The following is a 13,889-nucleotide window of genomic DNA, read 5'->3' as shown; positions in this document are numbered from 1 at the left end:
GTCGTAATGTTGCCAATTTAGATTGCATTTTAAACTCAGTCTTACAGAATATCTCACTCGCATCCGAGTCAATTTTATTAGGTGATTTTAATTTACATCCATGTAATTTAGCCTGTAAGGGAAGAGGAGCATGCGATGACGACGATGTCGCCCCAGTTGCGCCTCATTTTGAACATTCAGCAGAGGGCCAGGAGCTCGAAGATCTACTTGCAAACTATAATCTTTACGAACCCAACTTAGGGCCGAGGATGCCGACTTTCACAGGCGGTCAGCAAGGGTCAGTGATAGACTATATTTTTGTTTCTCTTGGCATTTTAACCTCTACCACTGCTTACAGTACGGTCGTAACCCACTTCAGCGATCACAACCCTGTTCAACTTGAAGTGGAGTGGGGCAGCTCGATGGGTGTGGCGCCATCTTCTGTAAAACGAGCACACCCCCTAAGGACCAAAGATCAAGACAGAAGATTAAATTGGGCGAAGGTGATCCCAGAAATTTTTTATAAAAAATGCCTCCCTAAAATAGAAATCCAAGTCGAGCTGTGCTAAAACCCGGATACCCAAGGGAGCCTCATGGTGTCATCTTATGAGGATTTATGCGCACAAGTCTCCAAAGAGCTTTTAGCTAAACCTCTGCAGGGGTCCCAAGGCCATAAGCGTTGGTTCAACTCTGCATGCTCAAAGGCACACAGAGACTTGCTGGTGGCTTTAAAAATGGTTCCTAGAGCTAAAGAGGAAATTGTGAGACTAAGGAAAATTTACAAGTCTGCAGTAAAAAGCCGCAAAGACTGCATTAAACGCGAAACTTGGGACGACCTTCTATCAGCGGCGGTATTGAAGGATAGTAGAAGATTTTGGTCAATCATTAAGCAGCCCCTTTTTTCGGAGGACAATAACTCGTCAATGGACTGTGTGATCACCGAGGACAAATGGCTGTCTTATTTTAAAAACGTATATGGTGGGGATGTAGCCGATGAGGTCAGTAGCAGGTGTCCACCGCTCAGCGGGCCAGTAAGCCCTATTGTCTTCAACCCCGAGGAGGTAGAAAGGGCGCTCATGGAAACTACTAAACACAAGGCACCTGGCCCGGACGGAGTTCCGGCCGACTTTTTTATGTTTTCTCCTAAAATGTGGTCGAGGGTGTTGTCCAACGTGTTCAATGCAGTTAACCATAATTCAGCACCAGCCTCATGGGCCAAGTCCACCATCGTTCCCATATACAAAAATAAAGGTCAGCGGGACGACCCAGCATTCTACAGGCCTATATCCCTCTTGGACTCCACTGTAAAAATTCTGGGGAGAGTCCTTTTATCGAGGTTGAGGGAGAATGTTGAGGGTTGTGGTGGGCTGTGCGAACTTCAATATGGCTTTAGAGAGAGGAAAGGCACGATTGAGCAATGTATCAACCTGTACCTTCTCATCTCTAAATACACAGTGGCTAAAGAGGGCTCGGTGTTTCTGGCTTTTATGGACCTTTCGTCCGCATTCGACCTCGTTAATAGGTCCAAATTATGGTTAACACTGTTGGATCTGGGAATTGACAAAGCCCTGGTCGCGTTCATGGCATCACTGCACCAGGAGCTTTTCGCAGCTGTACGTGTGTCCAATAATGGTAGGTGTACCCCTTTTTTTAGATCCCTGAAAGGGGTCAGGCAAGGCTGCATATTGGCCCCCACGCTATTTACCATTTACATTAACGGCCTGGGTGCGCACCTGCGGGGCATGGGTGCGGATGTTCCGCGTGCAGGGGATACACATATCCCGGCACTCCTGTATGCGGACGATGCCGTGTTGATGGCCCGTACGGGAGTTGGTCTGCAGGTCCTTCTTAATTCTTTTGGTTCCTTTATGGAAAATTTGGACCTAAAGGTCAACGCGTCTAAATCTCACACAATGATAATGGGTAAAGAGTGCGGGAAGAGAAGACATAAATCTTTTTTTTGTAGCGGGATCCCTGTAACTGAGGTAACCACTTTTCCCTACTTGGGAGTGTTGTTTGATCAGAAAGGCACCTGGGGTCCACAGTTAAGCGCGAAGAGGTTGGCCGTCACCAGATCCGCCTCTGCACTTCTGGGCTTTGCAGGTAAGCTAGGCGCCAGGCCCATGGAAGCGATGTTGAAGATTTATAAGAGCAAACCTGTTGCCATCGCCTCCTATGGATCGCCTCTGTGGGGTTATGTTAACCTTGACCCCATTCAGAGAGCAGAAAATAGATTTATAAGATCTCTCCTCTCTGTCCCTCAATCAACCCCAACCTACTCCATCCACAAGGAGGTGGGATTGCCTTATTTGTCAGATCTTCTAAGTGCCGCACCACTGATTCTGTGGCTGAAAATGTGGTTAAATGCTGATCTACCATTAAATCACAAAATCTTGAGGGATGTTTTATCCTTGGACCACCACTGTAAAATTCCCTGGCTGGCCTATTTAAGGAAATCCTTTATGGAACTGGGTCGACCAGAACTCTTCTGTTCCCCAGAGAAAATTATGGCCCAGGACATTGCCTACACAAAAAAAGCCTTTAAAGAAAGGAAGGAAGCATGCCGCGAGTTAGTTGAGTTACATAAACCCGCAGTAAGGGCCCACTATCTACTTGTCAGTGATCCTTATTTGGCGCCCTACCTTCGTTTTGTAACTATCCCTTACCATAGGGTTTTATTAACCAAACTTAGGTTTAATTTAATTCACTTTCACCTAGGTTCCTTTAAGGGCTGGCAGAAGCCAGAGCTAGCCGCTCCCTGCAGCTGTGATCATTTCTCAGTGCAGGACACAATGCACTTCGTCATGTTCTGTAGCTTATATCATGAGCAGAGGAAAAAACATTTGTTCCCCGTACTTAAAGACGCAGGGTTCACACAGGTGCGCCCCGCGCTGCTCTTTCTACAGCTCATGACTAATCCAAGTACAGCATTTAGTCTTGCCAATTTTTTAGTCGCTGCAGTAAGGACGAAAGCTGTTGGCCAATGTCCGCCTTAAGAGATTATTAACCAAATGAATTTTATATGTATACCCAAATGTACCTTTTTAACTTGTGTAAATAGTATTTATAATATATATTGGGCTTGTAGCCTTTTATAAGTTAGGAATTCTAAGTATATTTTGTATGTCATGTTTTACTGTTTTTGTTTCTTTGTATGACTTTGATTAAGTCGAATAAAGATATTCTGACTGGTACCTGGGACGCTGAGGAGTGTCATGTGGTATTTGGCCCCAAGGCGTATTGAGAAATAAATGCAATAGCATAAATGCGTGATCACTGTGCACTGTGGCCAGCTTTACCCTCTCTCCCTTCTCCCTCACCTATTCAACCTCAGACACAGCTGTACAGTGCACTGTTGTCAGCAGGCGCTCCAGCAGCAGCAGGCTTGTGGTTAAGAGCAAAAAAATGACTTTCAGAGACTTGTTTTTGATTCTCTTCCTGCTCAGGAAGCTGCTTTTATATCTGTTTAGCTGTAATTATCCACAGATTCCCCATACACAGTAGGCTGACTCCAAGGAATATGTGGGCTCTAGAGTTGCTAGAAAGGGTGGTAGCCTATCTCCTAAATCATAGGGTTGGCAAGCATGCAGTTCCTCGCAGGTGGCCCTGAATTACCCTCGACCCCCCCTCCCCCCACCCGCCAAACTCCCCGCCCCTCAAGAGTGCTCAGGACTTCCTGTCAGTACAGCACCTGCTCCAGCTCTTAAAATACCTACAGATGTCATCACCGACCCATAGCAGCAGCAGCAGCAGCAACTCCATTCCAGCGACCATTGCCCCCCTGCCACAGGCTTCAGAAGAGCCTAAGACCCGGGCCCTGCTAGGCCAGACAGCAGGAGCAGACAGCCAGGTAGGAGAGGCACTATCCGCACAGGAATGGATGTATCTACGGATGCATGCATCGAAAGTAGCAGGCTTAAATCCCAGCAAGGCCAACTCAGCCTTCTATCCCTTTGCAGACATCACATTGAATATCATACGCTAGATAATAGTAACATCTGTTAGTTACAGTGCTTAGAAGAGTGGTCGCAGTGCTATCTAAAGTGAGTTTTTTTTTTAAAGCAGCCACTCGGGCTAGAAAAACTATGACAGGATAACTTCCTGAACTATATGCATGTCATTGTTTATTAGGGGGTAACAACCTTTACAACGCAATCTTTACATCGCACTACATTTACAACGCAGTCATTACATCGCAACATCCTTTACAACGCCTATCACTACAACGCATCCATTACATTGCATGTCACTACAACGCATGACACTACATCGCATGTCACTACGACGCAGGCATTACATCGCATGTCATTACAACGCATACCATTACAACGCATAGTACCCCTACACTATCCAACACTTACCCTACCGTTGCACCCCCTGGAGTTAGAATAGTAATTGTTACCCCTACTCTTTCCAACACTTACCTTAAATGCAATGTAATGGTGTGCTCTGTAATGGTATAATGAGATGTAATGGAATGCGTTGTAAGTGTAGTTTTGAAAAAATTGGTGTAGTGGTATGCAATGTAAATGTATGCGATGTAAAGGATGTTGTGATCTAAAACCTGCGTTTAAAGGCATGCGTTGTAAATGTATGCATTGTAACGTCATACATTCTTCATTAGGCAGACACCAATATACGTTTTCCCCATGGGCGGCAAGCGATTTTCTGTATTAGCTCCTTTCTCTTTTTGCTTTTTCGCTCACGTTTAGATAGTCGGGACTCGTGCTGAGCCTGCCTTCGATAAGAGGAGTTAGGCTGAGGAGGCCCTCTAATCTCCTTTGTTAGTAGGAGCTCCTAGTGGATCCTATTTGAGGTTTTTGTTCTTCTTTTTCCCTTCCTCTCCTTAAACCTCGGCCAACTGTGATATGAGTGCATTGATGCCTTAAATCTTGATTGCGAATCGGACTTCACGTTCTTTTATAAACTTGTTTATACGATGAAATGTGGAGTCTCAAAGCACATTAATGCATATATATTTTTAATTGTTTTTAATCTAATGTAAAATTGTTTTTAAACTCTCAGGAGATCATGGATATGTATTATATTGTATGTACTTTTTTGGTCTATTTCTAATGAGACCGAATAAAGATTTTGAATTGAATTGAATTATTGATAAAAGTAAAGTAAAGTCCACATTTGTAAGGCGCACAATCACCCGTAAGGGTCTCTAGGCGCTGGGGGCCGTCGGGAAGATTAAGCGAGCTATTGCCCAGAGTCACATGGTGCTGGGCTAACCTGCCGCCGGAGCCGGGGATCGAACCGTGGTCCCCAGATTCCAGCGTCAGTCGCCCTGGCCGCGGCGCCACACCTCTTCCTTTGATCACTGTTTCTTATGTCGCTCCTTTACTGCAAGACAACAAGTTGTGGGCATGTAACTATCCTTGCAATAAAAAAAGTGCCCTTTTTTCTTCCACATATTACATGCTGTACAATAGCTTGGAATAAACACACATCTGTAACCCTCAGGGTCAGAAATATTGATTTGAATCTTTGACTCATAGTCAAACCGAGAAATGTTTCCTGCACACACACGGTTAAACACAGGAAGTAACATACTGTGCACCAGTGAACAGGTTGTTCACCCAGAGTAGAAACACACCTGCTTTACCAAACAAGCACATGCTCTCGAAAGTCAGCAGGAAAGCAGCAGCTATGGGGAAGATACATGGCAGGAGGGAGCTCGCATAGACTCTCCTTTCTACAATCCTAGATATCAGTGGACTGAGGGCAGTGTTAGGATAATACTGGGGGCCACCTCTTGATGAAGTAAGTGACCAACAGCACGAGTGTGTGACGCGTTATGTGTGCTGTGAGTACTGTCGCACTCTGATGCCCTGACAGGCTCAGGGTGGAGTATTGGGAGGCAGTGTCCTGCATGTATGAGATGTGATGGGGGTCCGAGTATTCTGTTCTCTTTTGGACTAACGATAAATTAAGAGAGAAAGTGATGATGGGCCCTGCATGTGGCACACACCATCAATCAGTTCCAGGACACATATACCACCAGTACTGTTATGTGTCTTTGAGTGAGTACTATATTAACGTATTAGAGAAAATTAATACTGATAGGGAGACAACTGTTTCTGTCCTTGTGGTGGATAAACACTGACATGGTAGACAGAGGTTTAGTGGCCTATGTGTGTTGGGGGCGGGGGCGAGGGGGATGACTGGGGCACTGTCTTGTGAGCCACAGATGAGGTTACCTAACCTTCTGCTGTGCGCATGTAACCACACCCTGCAGTGCTGCTCATGCTGTACCTGTTGTGTGTGTGAGGAAAGGTTTCAGTGCTGCTATCTGTGCTGTACCAGTTGTATGTGTGAGGGAAGCTTGCAGTGCTGCTGCCCATGCTGTATCTGTTGTTGGTGTGAGGAAAACTTGCAGTGCTGCTGCCAGTAATGTATCTGTTGCTGGTATGAGGTGAGGGAAGCTTGCAGTGCTGGTGCCTGGGCTGTCCCGGTACTGGATGTGAGGGAATCTTGCAGCGCTGCTGCCAGTGCATTACCTGTTTGTTGGTGTGGGGGAAGATTGCAGTGCTGCTGCCTGGGTTGTCCCTGTTCTGGATGTGAGGGAAGCTTGCAGTGCTGCTGTCTGTGCTCTACCTGTTGTGGGTGTGAGGGAAGCTTGCAGTGGTGCTGCAGCTGCTCTACCTGTTTTGGGTGTGAAGGAAGTTTGCAGTGCTGTTGACCCTGCTGCACATGTTATGGGTGTGAGGGAAGCAAACAGAGCTCTGCCCTTGCTATTCCTGTTGTCGGTGTGAAGGTAGTTTGCAGTGCTGATGCCCATGTTGTATCTGTTGTTGGTGTGAGGGAAGCTTGCAGTTCTGCTGCCTGGGCTATTGCTCTGTTCTGGATGTGAGGGAAGCTTGCAGTGCTGCTGCCTCGGCTATTGCCCTGTTCTGGATGTGAGGGAAGCTTGCAGTGCTGCTGCCCATGCTGTATCTGTTGCGTATGTGAGGGAGGCTCATAGTGTTTCTGATCGTGATGTACCCGTTGTCAGTGTGAAGGAGGCTTGCAGTGCTGTGCCCGTGCTGTACATTTTATGGGTGTGGGGGAAGCTTGTACCAGTTGCCAATGGGTGTGATTAAACTGTACACTTTCGCTGTTTGTGCTGTGCCTGTTCCGTGTGTGAGGGATAGTGCCATTATTGGCAACACACCCCACCCACACAACAGCAGAGCATGCATGAATAAATAAATACACAACACAACTTTTGTTTGGGAAAAATATTGCTGCAGGTTTATTCCATACAAAAGTATGCAATATGGTGGGTTATCTTACGAGCAATCCAAGGGCAGGCAGCTGTAACCAACCTATGCTGCCCTGCCTGCCTGATGAGCCAAGCACTGTGGAGAACCCAATCAGTGCTACACCTTATGGGCTGATCCTCTCTCCGGATCACGTGACACATTGGTCCCTTATTTCTCACGCCCCTTTCAGGGCGGAGTGTAGCAAGGCAAGCCCCCGGATGTTCAGGCCCACAACCGCCCAAAGGAGCGCCAACGTAAATCTTCCAGGACCCTCCCATGAGGCTCCTGGGCTTTAGCTCTGGCACCCCTATTGTGCTCTTGCAGAGGTACCCTTCTGTCCCCATATGCTTCCAGATAATCCTGTAACTCAGCCTGCAACAACAAAAGAAAACATTACAATGTTCTATGTACTTCGCCTGCCAACCCCATGCCAGGTAAGCGGTAGGGTGGGAGACAGAGCGTCCGGTGCAAAAAGTACGCCAGGATGGCCGGGGGAGGCATAAATATCTCCCCACCTCCTTGGCGCACCGGAAGTGACGCGCCTAGCGTGCCAGGCAAGGGGGACTCCCCCAGAGTCCTGGCATTAGAGGGGGTGGGTTAGTGCGCAAATACCACTAAAGGGCCGCCATTTTAGGTGAGGTGAGGCAAGCACTGTGGAGAACCCAATCAGTGCTACTACTTATTGGGTGATCCTCTTTCTGGATCATGTGACACATTGGTCCCTAATTACTCATACTCCTTTCAGGGCGGAGCGGAGCAAGGCAAGCCCCTGGTTGTTCAGGCCCACAACCGCCCGAAGGACTAACTGGGCACCAACGTAAATCTTCCCGGACCCTCTCATGAGGCTCCTGGGCTTTGGCTCTGGCACCCCTATTGTGCTCTTGCAGAGGTACGCCTCTGTACCCATATGCTTCCAGTTCCCCTGCAACCCAGCCACAGCTCTGGAGGCGGCCCCCAACACCGCCAGAGCCCCCCCACCAATAGAGCTCCTTTCTCACCAGCAACCTGCCATTTCAAGGCCTGCTGCAACCATAGCAAATAGGACACCAGGATGGCCGGGGAGGCATAAATACCTTCCCACCTCCTCGGCACGCCGGAAGCGACGCGCCTAGCGTGCCAGGCAAGGGGGACTCCCCCTGGGTCCCAGCATTAGAGGGGGTGGGTTAGTGCCCAAATGGCACTTTTATGGTGGACCCCTGCGTGGGGCGCGGGCTGCTGCAAAGATGCAGTGCTGAAGGCCCTGTTGTAGCTGGCAAAGGCTTGTGTGCACATCTGTGTGTGTTTGGATTGTGCTGGGCCTGTCCAGTGTGATTGAACTTGCACTTCAGTGAGATATATTTTGGTTCTATTTAGTTTATAAAAAATGTCAGGTAAAAGCCTAGCTTGTATTCTATAAACAAAATATGAAACATTAAAAATATTTTTAAGTCATCAGGATTATATAATTGTAATACATTTGAGGATGTCCTATACTGTCTTCAGGACCATTCGTTGCAAACAGGGTGACGTCATTCATGTGACAGTCTCCGAGATGAGACAAGAGCCTCCTGCACACATGTTTGTGTGCCCTGCATTTTTCAGGGGATCCACAAATAGTGATAAGACAACTCTTATGGTTAATGCACTTAATGGATAAATCTGTGATTTTATCTATTCACAGTTTTGACTCATCGTAAATAAAGTATTATACAGGGTTAATGTTCCTGCTGTAAAGCACAGCGTGTAATTTGCTGATCCCAGGTTTGTAGCTAGCTTAGTGGGTTACTGCTTTTTGCACAGAGATTCTGTTATTATTTATAGTTCCTAAGTTATATAATCCTTTTGATACAACACAATGAGTTATACGCCAACATCAACGAGCCGTATTTATTCTAAGGTTGCTACGAAATGTTACTTTGGATAATAATACATTTTCATCAGTATAGACAACCTCAACCTCTATATCACATGTTATATTCTGAGTGCATGGGACAGATTTAATAACATAAATACCATTACAGGAAGCAAGAGGTACCGGGGCAGATTTACACTTTTCCCATGTTAAAAGTGATGCAAAAGTGGCGCAAGGGGCTTGTAAATCTGCACCACCATTTTTAGTGTGCCTTTTAGTGTGCCATTTTTCTTGTGTATCATTGAATTTTACTCATTTTATTTGGGAGGGCAAAATTGAATATTTATATTGCAGCACTTACTTGGAACAAGAGTGAGATCCTCAGAAGAGCTCCTAGTTGCTGCCAGACAGGCCAGGAGTCTTAGAGTGCAGCCATAGAGCGCATTAGAGAGGTAGTGTTACCCCTCTCTACTATAGAGTGGAATTTGGTGCCAGGGGTCAGTGTTCTAGCTTACGGACCTGTGACACTTTGAATGTCGGCAGGGAAGTGGGCACACAGTGGCGCGCGCAGCGGGCGTGCGGCTGGCACGCCAAAGGCAAGCCCATCTCACCCATCCACGCCTGATCGGGTCCAGGGGCCAAGAACCCTATCCAATCTCAGCGGATACAGTACACCACGAATCAACTGGTGACTCTTAGACATAACTCAAAACCATGCGATAATAAGGGAGGGCTATTTGATTGTAACTCTGAAGTGTAACAGGTATGCAAACATTATAAATTTGAGATAAACATTCGTGGGTATCTTTACGCAGTTGGTCATTGACTGCTAGCCAAGAACATCTCCTGAACTCTAGGCCTAACTAACTGATGCTCTATCCCTAAGCATAAAATACAAATTCCTCTGATATTGGAGGAGGGTAGTTTGGATGCTCTATTCGTCAAGGAAACCTGGCTCAATGATAATTCCATCCCGCACATTATGATGGCCCTGCCCCCAGGTTTCATATCCACAGACAGGATCATGTTGGGAAGGTGGGAGGCGGTCTTGCGGTTCCGATTAAAGATGAATATAAGTGTGTCATCAATTCCCTCCCCGTCTTGGACTTCGAATGCTGTCAATTCACTATCACCTTTTCACCCACCCACACCTTCTCAGGGCTGTTAATTTACAGGCCCCAGGGTCCCGGTGCTGTGTTATTAGACAGTTTTATAGACACTTTGACCAATCTCATGATGAGAAAAGCCGACATTACCATTTTAGGTGACCTAAACCTTCACTTTGATGATCAGAATGTTCCCAACGTTAAGAGGTTGGGGCAGGAACTGGAGGGGCTATCATTAAGTCAATTAATAACATCAGCCACCCATATTAAAGGACAAAGGGCCAAATACCGGTCGGTAACGCCGAAATTCAGTACATTTCAGCGTTACTGACCGGTATTTAGCCATTCCGAATGTAGGTAAGGAATCGGTAAATAAAGAATTGGTAAATACCGATTCCTTAATACCGATTCCTTATTGCTCTTGCATTTAAAGAATCGGTAATACCGATTCCTTTAATGCATTGTAGGTAGCACATTAAAGAGTGCTTTTGAGCCTTAAGAAATCGGTAATTACCACCAACTTCAAGTTGATGGTAATTACCGATTTCCCTTAAAAAAACACTTTTTTGCTTTTTTTAAAGTGCCATGTGGCACACATCCATACCCTTAGGGCATGAATGTGCACCAGATGGGCACACATGCACATTTTCAGGAGTGCAACAGGGTGTCCTTTGGACACCCTGGCACCCTTGAAATACCTCCTGGTATTACAGATTCGGTAATACCGAATCGCTAATACTGAATGTCTTCACATTCATTCCTATGGGCCTCCAAGCCCATAAAAAGGAATGGGTAGGTATTCTTTGTTACCAAATCTCAGGTTGTCCCTACAATGACTCTCAAACCAAAAGTGAAAACCAAAAAGGCACCATCGTTCAATGCCCAGTTAGTATCTTTAACGAAAAATTGTAAAAAGTCCAAAAGGGAATGGAGGAAAAACTATGACCCCCCTAACTGAAAGCCAGATATAAGATGGTCATCAGAACTTACCACATCAAAAAGGCTCAGGCAAAGTTCTTGGAAAAAAGATTACCCAGGCTCAGACCTCATCCAAAGAACTTTTTATTGTGGTGAAATCCCTAACCGCCCTGACCTTTGATAACTCTCCATCCCAGGTTTCAAAGGAAAATTGCAATGTACTGGTGTTGGAAAGTGGGTTATTGGCAGGGGCAAATGTATGTCTGCCACTGGCAATAAGGCCACTAACACATGGTAGGACTCAGCATAGGCCTTAGAAAATTATTCCTATGCTCAACCCTTGGTAACATGGCTGCGAGCAGACAGGCTTAACTTCAAAGACAGGTATGTAAAGCATTTAAAAGCACCATTTCAGACAAAAATTAAGACACAAAAATCCAACACCAATTTATAAAAATAGGAAATATTTTTATATTTAAAATGACACTGGGGCGTGGCCAAGCGGGCTAAGATGGCGGTCGCACCTTAAGTGTGCTCCTGGACCCCTCCGCTATCCACCCGCAATCTGCCCATCCTGGTCGCCATCCAGCCTTAAAAATCTGCGCCCCCGCCCTTGCCACATACCTGAGGGTGGTCCTGCCCATGGGGACTCCGGACACCGGCACTTTCTGGTGATCGTATGACGGTCTGGTCAGCGCTCGGTTTAAAATGGCTGTTGCTCCCACTCGCCACTTACTGCCTGTCACCGGAGATTGAGCTGCCTGGGCTCCGACTACGTCTGCTGCCCCGGCCCGAGTGGTCCTTGGGGAGCAACAGACCTTGGTGGTGCTGCGGCGGTTTCGAAGCAGCGTGCCTCGTCTTTCTGTCCTGAGCTGTGTTCCTGCGCGGGCTCTGGCTGCCTCTGACCCCCTGCTGCTGTGATTGGCGAAGCAGGCGGGAGGCTGCCTTCTGACCTCCGCCCGCAGCTGGGACATTTGTGGCCTCCCTGTGGTGTTGCCTCCATTTCCGCTGTTACCTCGGACGGCGGGAGCCTGATTCCTGTGTGGAGGTGCGGCGGTGCGGCGGTGCGGCGGTGCTTGGGCCCTGGATGTTGGCCTGCGGCCTTGATGTTGTCTGCCCCCCTCCTACCCCTCTTTGCCTGGCGGAGGTCCGCTTCGTCTGCAGTGGTGGTCCGCAGCAACTGACGTGCCTGCAGTACGGGGCTGTTCCTGCGGCCCCCTGTAGCAGAGACATACACTCACTGCTACACTCTGGCTCCCCTGCTGCGCTGCCGCGGTACTGGTCGCCACATCAGGTGGCGGGGGCTGGTGCTGGTGGCGATGATTGGACCGGAATGCGGTGTGGCGGCCTGGAGGAGGCGCGGGCCCGGCCCTTGGTGGACTTTATGCGTGGTGAGTCCTGGCGGCGGAGGAGGGTCCTGGGACTATGGTGAGTGGCCCCCTCCCCCTGGACTGCTCGTTTGCTCTGGGCGTTAGGTTGGGCCTGTCGCTCCACTTACTTTTCCTGCTGCAAGTCTGTCCTCCTGGGCCCTGGTACTCTGCCTATTGACATGTTGGGACTGCGCCACTGCTGTCTGGCTGGGACCTGGTGAGGGGGTGCCGCCTGCATCTGCTGCTGGACTCCTAGGGTGGGCCGCATTTGTTCCACCGGTTGTCCCTGTCTTCCTGGAGCTGTCCTTGGGCCTGTGGTCTCCTGGACTCCCCTTGCCGTCCCTCTGCCGCCCTTGTTCCCTGGTTGGCCCTGTCTTCCTGGAGCTGTCCTGGGGCCTGAGGTATTCTGGACTCCCCTTGCGGGCCCTCCGCCACCCTTGTTCCCCGGTTGGCCCTGTCATCCTGGGGCTCTCCTTGGGCCTGTGATATTCTGGGCTCCCCTTGACAGCCGGCACGTCGGCTGTCACTGCCCCGCCTCTGAGGGGCTGCGAAGCTGATGAGGCGAGTGTTCGACCGCAGGCATTGAGTGGTAGGTGGCCCTGTAGGCTGGCCCCCTTTGGCACCTCTTGATTTGTTGGGGGCACCTGCTAGAGTCTGTCGATCCTTCCGCTCAAAGGCCCTGGAGGCTGGATCTGGGCAGGTGCTCCACTGTGCTGCCTCCTGCTGCTCCCGTGACCCAGCGGGGATCTGTTTGCCTGCACCTACCACACGGAGTGGGGACTAACTGGCCATTCCCTGTGAAACCCCACTGTCTTGCTTTGCCCTGAAGGAGCCTGGCGCGGTGTGGGGTCCCAGACGCGGAGACCTCGCATCAGCTCTGGGATCTCCTTGGAGGTGGCCGAGCTGACCCACACTTTGACTGCGCATCCTTTGACCTTGGTTGGTGGCCCCTGCCGCAGAGACTTGCTAATGGATCTGTAGGGTTCTGACATCATTGAATAACGACCATGGGTCGTGACAAGGCGGCCAACACCCCGGCAATTCAGACCAAAACGGATCACTTTACCACCACGGATGCTGGGGCGATCGGGGGAACCGTAGACACCGGCTGCAGATTTGACAACTATCCTTCAGGCAATACATGCCTTGCAGTCCTCTGTGGAGGGCAAGATTGCCATGGTCCGAGTGGACATTACCCTCATCCGGCAAGACCTGAGGAATGTGGTGGCCCGGATCACGGAGACAGAGTTGTGCATCTCCATGGTGGAGGATGATGTCCAGCAGCTCAAGGATCAAGTCACTCGGCTTCAGTTTCACACCCGAGAGCTTCATCGGAGGGTGGAGGACGTGGAAAATAGGTCCCGCCGCAACAATGTCCGCCTGGTGGGGTTTCCGGAGGGAGTGGAGCAGGGTCGCCCAGCGGACTTCATAGACA

The 13,889-nt window shown here is 48.8% G+C and overlaps 1 protein-coding gene across 2 annotated transcripts in view; it reads left to right on the top strand.

Moving 5' to 3' along the window:
• Positions 1 to 3,476: 3,476 nt before the first annotated feature.
• LOC144756223 (nuclear factor 7, brain-like) overlaps positions 3,477 to 13,889 on the top strand; it is a 254,591-nt gene continuing 244,178 nt past the window's right edge. The window contains exon 1 of one of the 2 annotated variants that reach the window (XM_078645838.1): positions 3,477 to 3,829. The gene's annotated coding sequence lies outside the window, so the exon portion shown is untranslated. Of the gene's footprint in view, positions 3,830 to 5,616; positions 5,749 to 13,889 lie in introns of those variants that run through there. The other variant, XM_078645840.1, reaches the window with a different exon arrangement.

This window comes from Lissotriton helveticus, chromosome 5_1 (assembly GCF_964261635.1).
Source record: "Lissotriton helveticus chromosome 5_1, aLisHel1.1, whole genome shotgun sequence".
Classification (NCBI taxonomy): Eukaryota; Metazoa; Chordata; class Amphibia; order Caudata; family Salamandridae; genus Lissotriton; species Lissotriton helveticus.
This window is presented reverse-complemented; position numbering and strand designations above follow the sequence as displayed.